Here is a 9,603-nt window from a genome sequence, read left to right as displayed (position 1 = left end):
TGTTGAACTACGTTTAAGAACATTTTTTGTATATTCTTATTTATGCTGCCATATCATTAAAGGTATAGACATACTCTTAAATAAGAATAAATGTAAAAACCTCTGTTCTCACACGTTGTATATTTTACACCTATACATAGACTGGCATTAACGTGGATCCCTTTAACACATATCACAAATCTCTGTATACTCTTCTGCCCCATTTATAAATGTAACTTACACTTCTGAGTAAGCTTACTACTTTTTGGTATTCCCAAACTCCCGCTGTAAGTCATTACAAAATAGAAAAAAACAGTAGTAACTCTAGCATTACACATGGCCAAACATTGTACTACAAGACCCTCCCTGAGAAAATCATGGAGCAGGACACCATTAGAAAGAATGTTATATCAAATCAAATATTTTAAATAGTTAAAGATATAAAGGAGTATGAATTGTTGTTACAAAGTATGATAAAAAGTACATATTTTTAAATTAAATTATACAATATTGTATTAACCTATTTTGAATTGAACAATAACGCAAAAAAACATTTTATCAAAAAATAATGAAATTCATTGTAAATAATGATATGCCGGAGCACGAGTTACTAGATTCACAAATAGAGTATTCTTGTAATTTTTGTGTTGTGTATGTAATATAATATGTAATTTAATAGTGACTCATTTTATATGCTTTTTATGTTGTTTCTTAGCAATATGAATAGCAAAAAGTACAATATGTTAATGTTAAAATCAGTAAACATGTCAGGTCATAGAAAGTAATGGAGACACTGCGTGTACTATTAGTACTATTAGACCACTGTTCCATCTGTACCTTCTTACCAAAGAATTCTGTTAAAACAACTGGGAGTAATATCTTGCTACTTTTGGTATTCCAGGACATCTCAAACTTATGTGGCTAATATCTAGGCCCGTATTTATACTTTTTTAGTGCCACATTTGTGCCGCTTTTTAACGCAAAAGCGGCGCAAACTTACAAAATACAATTGTATTTTGTAGGTTTGCACTGCATTTGCGTAAAAAAATATCGCAAATGCCGCACTAAAAAAAGTATAAATATGGGCCCTAGTGTTTTGCCCCTGATAAAGTTAAGTTCATCAGAAGGTCTTGTGCATGGCCGTTCATGTTTGGTGATACACTGACAAATATTAGCGAACAACATTTATCTGACTGTACCATTTCAAATTTGAAAGTAAGAATAGACAGACCTTGATTTATCTGACCCTATTGAAACATGGTCCCTCGATGTGGTATTAACACTAAGGCCCTCATTATAACCCTGGCGGTAAATCCAGCTTACTGCTGTGCAGAAGACCACCAACACACCTCTGTGGCGGCGGAATTCCGCTACAGCTATTACAACCCACAGCTCGGAATCCACCAAAATCCAGACACCCACACACGTCCGCCACACCAAAGGTCAGTGATAAACTGGCGATGACAAAACCTCCACCGTCACGCCAACAGGAATACGCCCACACTATCACGACACACGAATCCACCTGGCGGTCTTTCAACCGCTGTATTCCATTGGCGGTACACACCGCTGCGCTCAAAATACACACACATTTAAAAAACACAACCACATTGGACAATTCGAAATACACACACCTGATACACATACACACACCACTCCCACACACCCAATCCAATATAAAACACACACCCACAAACCCTTCCGACCAGAATTGCGATAGAAGGCCGGAGAGAGACACCACCAGAAACAACACTACCAGGCACAGGCACACAACATCATCACTCACATAACATCCATGCACCTCAGACAACACACACAAACACATCCCCTCACACATCATAACCAACACCACCTCACACATCACCCACACCACATCATGGCACCTCAACGACACCCCAGGTTCTCTGAGGAGGAGCTCAGGGTCATGGTGGAGGAAATCATCCGGGTAGAGCCACAGCTATTCGGATCACAGGTGCAGCACATCTCCATTGCTAGGAAGATGGAGCTATTGCGCAGAATCATCAACAGGGTCAACACAGTGGGACAGCACCCCAGAACACGGGATGACATCACGAAGAGGTAGAAGGTGCGTTCCGTGGTCTCAAGACACCAGATTGCTGTACAGAGGACTGGCGGTGGACCCCCACCTCCTCCCCCTCAACTAACAACATGGCAGGAGCAAGTCTTGGCAATACTGCATCCTGAGGGCCTTGCAGGAGTAGCAGGAGGAATGGACTCTGGTAAGACAACTCTTTACTATAATATTCCCCACACTACCTGCATGCCATCACATACTCCCACCCTCACCCCATCACTCCAACACCTCACATATGTCCCACAATCACAACCCACACATCCCAACACCAAGCCCTGCATGCAACACCAAAGCATGGACACCCATCACCAAAGCATGTCCACAACAGATACCCACACAGATCCCAACCCAAATATCACACAAGGACCTAGACAAGACTACAAGCACTAGAGTACAGGGTCACTCACCCATTGCACACAATGGCACACACAGATGCAATAATCATGCCTTTACACCCCTGCAGGACCCCTACCCAATGTCATCGGACAGGAGGTTCCAGACATGTCCAGTCCCCCCACAGAAGAGGCCCACAGTGATGACAGCATCTCTGCACAACTGGATCAAGATGACCAGCCCGGCCCATCAGGGACCTCGGACAGTCGGTTCCCCTGACACTGGCACAAGCCACCACAGAGCCTCCCCCTCAGGAAACACCAGCACAGCACCCACCCAGCGGGCCCATCCCTCTGTCCCCAGGACACATCAAGCAGCAGTGTGTCCACCACTACAGGGAACCCAGGCAAACCCACCACCCCAAGACAATCAGGGACCTGGGGGTAGTTGCAGTGGGCACATAGTTCAGGGGACAGAGAAACAGGAAAACAGGGGAACTGGGAGGACTGCTGTGTGACAGGGGGAGGACAGGCCCAGGGAACCCACTCTCCACAAGGCCCTCTCCAACATCATGGGAGCATAACATAATTCCCAGGAGACAATGGCAACGGTACTGGCAAACTTTCAGGAGACCCAGCAGCTGCAGGAGGAACACCATCTGGGGATCAGGGAGGAACTCATGTCCATCAACACCACCCTGGTCACCATTGTATGGGTGCTGCAGGACCTTTTCAACACCAGGAGGGACACTGTGGCACAACAAGGGGCCCCTGACACTAGCTTGGATGACGAACAGCCCACCACCTCCGCCGGCGCTAGTGGACAGGAGGCACCGCCACAAAGACCACGACACCAGCACCCCACCCTCTGCAGATGGAGAGCCACCCCGCAAACAGTCCCTGAGATCCAGGAACAAGACAGAGAACATTGCCCATACCCCGCCAGGAAATGAGACCCCTGTGAATGACATCCTTCTGTCCCGCTTTGTCACCCTGTCCATCCTTCAACTGCCCTTGCTCCACTTCCTATGCCCCGTTGGACAATGCACCTGTGAAACAATAGACTGGACTCTGCCATGGACATTCCTCCCCCATCACCCCTGACCATTTTACAACCCCCTCCACTTATTTGCACAAAAATAAACACACATCAATCACAAAACATTCTGGAGTCAGTCTGTGCTTTCACAAATGTGTAATTGCAATAACTATGGAATATAGCAATGTCAATTTAAATGTCAACATACCGATGTAACCCCGCTCTCGTCCGTGAGGAAATATAGCAGAGGTCACAACGTGGGACCCACATCTGTTAAATGGAAAGGCAAAGTGACAAGTCAGGGTCTATTCACTGGGTGATAATGAAAGACTAATGATAGGTCAAACAATAGTATGAGATGTGGGAGGCATTGATTTCTTCTTACCTGTGTCTCACTGGAAGTATTGCTGGATAACGTTGTTTCTGTTGTCGATATCCTCTTCTTCTGCCTCCTCTACTTCACTGTCCACAGGCTCCACACCTACCACAAGACCTCCAGTTGGACCATCCTCCTGCAGAAAAGGCACCTGTCGTCGCAAAGCCAGGTTGTGCAGCATACAGCAGGCCACAATCATCTGGTACACCTTCTTTGGTGAGTAGTAGAGAGAACCACCTGTCATATGGAGACACCGGAACCTGGCCTTCAGGAGGCCGAAGGTTCTTTCTATAATCCTCCTAGTTTGCCCATGTGCCTCATTGTAGCATTCCTCTGCCCTTGTCCTGGGATTTCTCACTGGGGTCAGTAGCCATGACAGGTTTGGGTAACTAGAGTCACCTGAAAATATTGAGGGAGAACTGTTAGACACACACTAACCGGTAGGGACTGCCCCAGACCCAGACAACTATTCACAGGGTATAGGGTCCTTGTCCTCACCTTTTAGCCACACACAGTGCCTCTGGAGTTGAACAGCACACAAGGGATGCCGCTATTCCTCAGAATGTAAGCAGCGTGCACTGAGCCAGGAAATTTGGCATTAACATGGGAGATGTACTGGGAGGCCAAACACACCATCTGCACATTCATTGAATGGTAGCTCTTCCGGTTTCTGTACACCTGTTCACTCCTGCGGTGGGGTACCAAGGCCACATGTGTCCCATCAATGGCACCTATGATGTTGGGGATATGTCCCAGGGCATAGAAGTCACCTTTCACTGTAGGCAAATGCTCCACCTGAGGGAAAATGATGTAGCTGCACATGTGTTTTAGCAGGGCAGATAACACTCTGGATAACACGTTAGAGAACATTGCCTGGGACATCCCTGATGCAATGGCCACTGTTGTTTGAAAAGACCCACTTGCCAGGAAATGGAGTTCTGACAGGACCTGCACTAGAGGGGGGATCCCTGTGGGATGGCGGATAGCTGACATCAGGTATGGCTCCATCTGGGCACACAGTTCATGTATTGTAGCACGATCAAGTCTGTAGGTGACTATTACGTGTCTCTCTTCCATTGTCGACAGGTCCACCAGAGGTCTGTACACCGGAGGATGCCGCCATCTCATCACCTGCCCCAGCTGACGTGCCCTATGGACGAGAACAGCGAGCAGAGAGTCAGCCAACACTGAGGTATTACAAAATGTCATTTGCACACATTTATTAATCCGCAATGTGCCTGTTACTGTATGTATGCAAGGCCTAGATAGGTGTGATGCAGTTATTATTAATGCCATGTGGCACCCTGAAATGGCAGCTGCCTGACCTGTAAGGTGGGACGAGGGGATATGAGGTAACTGCGCTGGCGTTCAACACCATCGTGGTAGGCGGTCGAAGACCACTGGGCAACCCTGCATTGGTTAACATTGGACCTTATGGGTCCCAGGAGCCAATGACGATGTACGCCGGCAGTGACGGTACGCACCTCCGCGGACGTGACCGCCATTTTCTGTCTGTTTACTCACTTGATACCTGATCTTCGACAGGAGAGGACCTACACTGCAAGTGCTGCTGTGACCTGGGTCTGGAAGCGACGATGGCTCAATGGTCTGGGGAAAGGGCCCCTGCCTTCACTTCGGAGGAGTTGGAGAAGTTAGTGGATGTGGTCCTCCCCCAGTACACGCTACTCTACGGTCCTCCAGACAAACAGGTGAGTACACTGTGAGCATGCTTCATGGGCAATGCCTGTTTGGAGTGGTGTGGATGGAAGATACATGGGGTGTGGGGGACTGAGGCCTGCATGAGCAGACGGTGAGTGTATGTGTGTCAGGGCAAGGGTGGGAACGTGGGCCAATGAGTATGATGGTCCGGACAGGTAAAGATTATCATTTTCCCCTGTCCTATTCCTCTAGGTCAGCGCCCACCAGAAGAAGGATATTTGGCGTGCCATCTCCAAGGACATCTGGACCCTGGGGGTCTACCACAGACGGGGCACCCTCTGCCAGAAAAGATTGGAGGACATTGCCGCTGGAGCAAGTAGGCGGAGGAGGCCCAGCTGGGGATGGCCTCCCAACGTGGGAAGGGTGCCCTTCTCACCATGACCCCCCTGATGTTCCGGATCCTGGTGGTGGCGTATACGGAGTTGTGTGGGGGCTTGACGGCACCACGGCTTGTGGCATCAAGCCACAAGGGGGTGAGTACAGTCACAATCATCTGACTCTGCGCACATTACGAGGTATCTGGGTAGGAGAGGTGGCCAGTGGGTTCCCCTAGGCCAGGACGAGCTGGTAGTTAAGGTCCCTTGTGAGGCAGGCTCAGTGGCACCCCAACCCCACTAGTGGTTAGTGCCATCTACACCTAGTCAGGATCCTGTGACTTCCTTGTGTGCATCAAGTGGGCATAGGCCTTGTACCCCATGGCCCTGTGAATAATCTAGGAACTATAATTGCATGGCGTAGTGCAGAGATCTGCTGTGTCTGTAGTGTCTGCCAACGGTAGTGGTGTTGCATGCACTGAACATGTCTTCCTTCTGTCTCCCCCCCACTTTTTGTGGTCTCCCTGTTCTTGTGTGCAATAGCATCAGCAGGCGGAGGAGCAGTGGCACCGGAGCAGGAGGGAGCTGCATCCCACTCGGCCCTGGAGGGCGAAACAACGGAGTCTGAAGCCACCAGTGGGACGGAAGGGGAGGGGAGTTCCACGGCAGGGACAGGAGGTGACAGCAGTGACAGCGGCTCCTCCTCTGATGGGAGCTCCCTTGCGTTGGCGGGCCCCTCTGTGCCCCCGCATCTACAGGTACCACCCTCCCAGCAGCCCCTCAGCATGTGTCCCGTGCCCGCTCACCCAAGAGGGTGGGCATCTCCTTCCCCCCAGGCACCTCAGGCCCTGCCCCACTCAGCACTGCTGCCCTCAGTGAGGACGCTATTGACCTCCTGAGATCCCTCACTGTTGGGCAATCTACCATTCTGAATGCCATCCAGGGTGTTGAGAGGCATTTGCAACACACAAATGCATACCTGGAGGGCATTCATTCTGGCCAGGCAGCCCAGCAGAGAGCATTTCAGGCTCTGGCCTCAGCTCTGATGGCAGCCATTGTCCCTGTGTCCAGCATCCCCCCTCCAACTTCCTCCACCCAGACCCAATCCCCTGTACCTCAGCCTATCCCAGGCACACCATCAGACCAGCATGCACACACCTCAACACACAAGGGTGGCTCAGGCAAACATAAACACCACACATCACACAGGCACTCACACAAGCACCATACCCATGCACACATACCAACATCCACTGCCTCCACTATGTCCCCCTCCTCCACGTCTCCCTCACCTGCATGCACTACACCTTCAGCCACTACCTCCATCACCAGCACGCCCATCACCACACACTGCTCACGTGCACTCACCACCCCACTACCATTCACACATCCCCTGTGTCCTCTCCCCGTGTGTCTGTGAGCCCTCCTCCCAAAGGACACAAGCGCAGGCATACACCCACCCAACAGCCATCCACCTCACAACAGCATCCAGCCAATGCACCTTCCCCCAAATTCAGCAGAAGTACACCACCTACAACCTCTTCCTCCACTCCCAAATCCCCTCCATCTTCCCGTCCCAGTGTGTCTAAAAAACTTTCCATGGCTAATATTGACCTCTTTCCTACACTCCCCCCCCCCGTCAGTCCCCTAGGGCCAGGCTTTTCAGATCCCAACCCAGCACCTCTGCCACCAGATCCCCAGGCACAGTGGTGCCAGCAACTGCAGGCTATTGGAGTGCGCCAACCATCAGGGCTGCCAGTGTGCCACGTAGCGAGGGCAAGGACATTCCACCACCTGCAAAACTAAAAAAGTTGCCCATATCCCAGAAGACGAAGCAGAAAACACCTGCCACCAAGGGCTCAGGGAAAACGAAAGGCGATAGTGGCAAGACAGCTGCACCACCATCCAGGGTGGGGAAGGGCCAGAAACTAAAGGGCAGGTCAGGAGAGTGCATGGTGGCACTGACTGAGGGACCAGTTTCACACCTTCTGTCCACGTCAACGCCAACCTGTACGGCGGAGAAGACCGCCACCTGCAACGCCACCTGCACCATCACCTGTACCACTACAGACACTGCCACCAGCACCGCAGTCACAGAGGCCACCGCCAGCACCACTGTCATTGAGCCCGCCACCAGCACCGCTGCCACAGAGCCCGCCGCCAGCACCACCGCCACAGATGCTGCAGCCAGCACCACCGCCACAGAGCCCACAGCCAGCACCGCTGCTACATAGCCCGCAGCCAGCACCGCGGCCAAAGAGGCCAGAGCCTGCAGCCAGCACCGCCGCCAAAGAGCCCGCGGCCAGCACCGCTGCCACAGAGCCCGCAGCCAGCACCGCCGGCACAGAGAACGGCGCCAGTACCGCTGCGACTGACACCGCCACAAGCACCACCGCGACTGACACCGCCGCAAGCACTGCCAGCGGCCCCGTGACTTCCTGAGCCGGTGGCACCACCGCAGACATGGCTGACATCCCCATTGGTCATTCGTCCGATGAGGCACTCTGGGCACCAAGCCCACTCCAGAACCAGTGGAGAAAGGCATGCACTTGTGATACTGTGGCTTTGCACTCCCCAGGATGAAGCTGTGGGCAACCCACCCACTTGAGACACTTGAGAGACTGTGGCTTTGCACTCCCCAGGATAAAGCAGGCAGCAACCCACCCACTTGAGACACTTGAGAGACTGTGGCTTTGCACTCCCCAGGATAAATCAGTGGGCAACCCACCCACTGAAAATAATTGAGAGATGTGGCTTTGCACTCCCCAGGATAAAGCAGTGGGCAACCTACCCACTTGAGACACTTGAGAGACTGTGGCTTTGCACTCCCCAGGATAAAGCAGTGGGCAACCCACCCACTGGAGAGACTTGAGAGACTGTGGCTTTGCACTCCCCAGGATAAAGCAGTGGGCATCCCACCCACTAAAAAGACTTGAGAGACTGTGGCTTTGCACTCCCCAGGATACGTCAATGGGCATGGAGTCCCCTTATAGAGCAGTGGCGTTGTGCGTTTATCAGGCTGAGGTGCCCCTCTCCCCCTCCTCCTGAGGAGCATGAGTCTCAGGATTGTTTTAGCACAGGAAGGTGTCCCTTCCTACACAAAAACAATCCTTCATGCAACACAGGCACATTTGCACCATGGTTCAAGGGTGCCAGCATTGGTGTTAGGCTGCAAAACGGGCACCAGCACAAGGGGAATGTGCTGTATTAGATAAATACAGTACATTCCTGCTCTTGCCCCGTGACTTGCTGCACTGTTCTGCGCCACAAAACCCATAAATATGTGCCCCTGTGACCAGTATGAAAGCTAAAAAGTGGTGAAGGGAGGTGGACTGTGAGACTGTACACATTTGAATAATGGTGGTGGGTGATATGTGAGGTGATGCTGGGTGCTGTGTTGTGCTCATCATTTCTCTCACAAATCAATGACAGAAATGACATATATCACCTGCAAAGTACCACTAGCATATTCAGTTGATTCTCTATGTGGAGCAAAAGGACTGACTGTGGCTACACAATTAAAGCAAATTTAGTTTATTTCCTTGATTGTTGCATTGAGGTGGGACTCTGTTTTGGACAGATAGCGATCTCTCTAGGAACTGTTAGGGCAACTGCAGTGCCCTGATGATTGCCTAGAGCAGAAACATGCATATTACCAGGGCACTACATTATATAGTTTTCATAGACTCTGTGCTATAAACTATGTGATGGGGAGTGAACAAATAAAAGAATTTTAATACCTCCTTACA

This window comes from Pleurodeles waltl, chromosome 7 (assembly GCF_031143425.1).
Source record: "Pleurodeles waltl isolate 20211129_DDA chromosome 7, aPleWal1.hap1.20221129, whole genome shotgun sequence".
NCBI lineage: Eukaryota > Metazoa > Chordata > Amphibia > Caudata > Salamandridae > Pleurodeles > Pleurodeles waltl.
The sequence above is the reverse complement of the archived record's forward strand: the minus strand, read 5'-3'. Positions refer to the sequence as shown.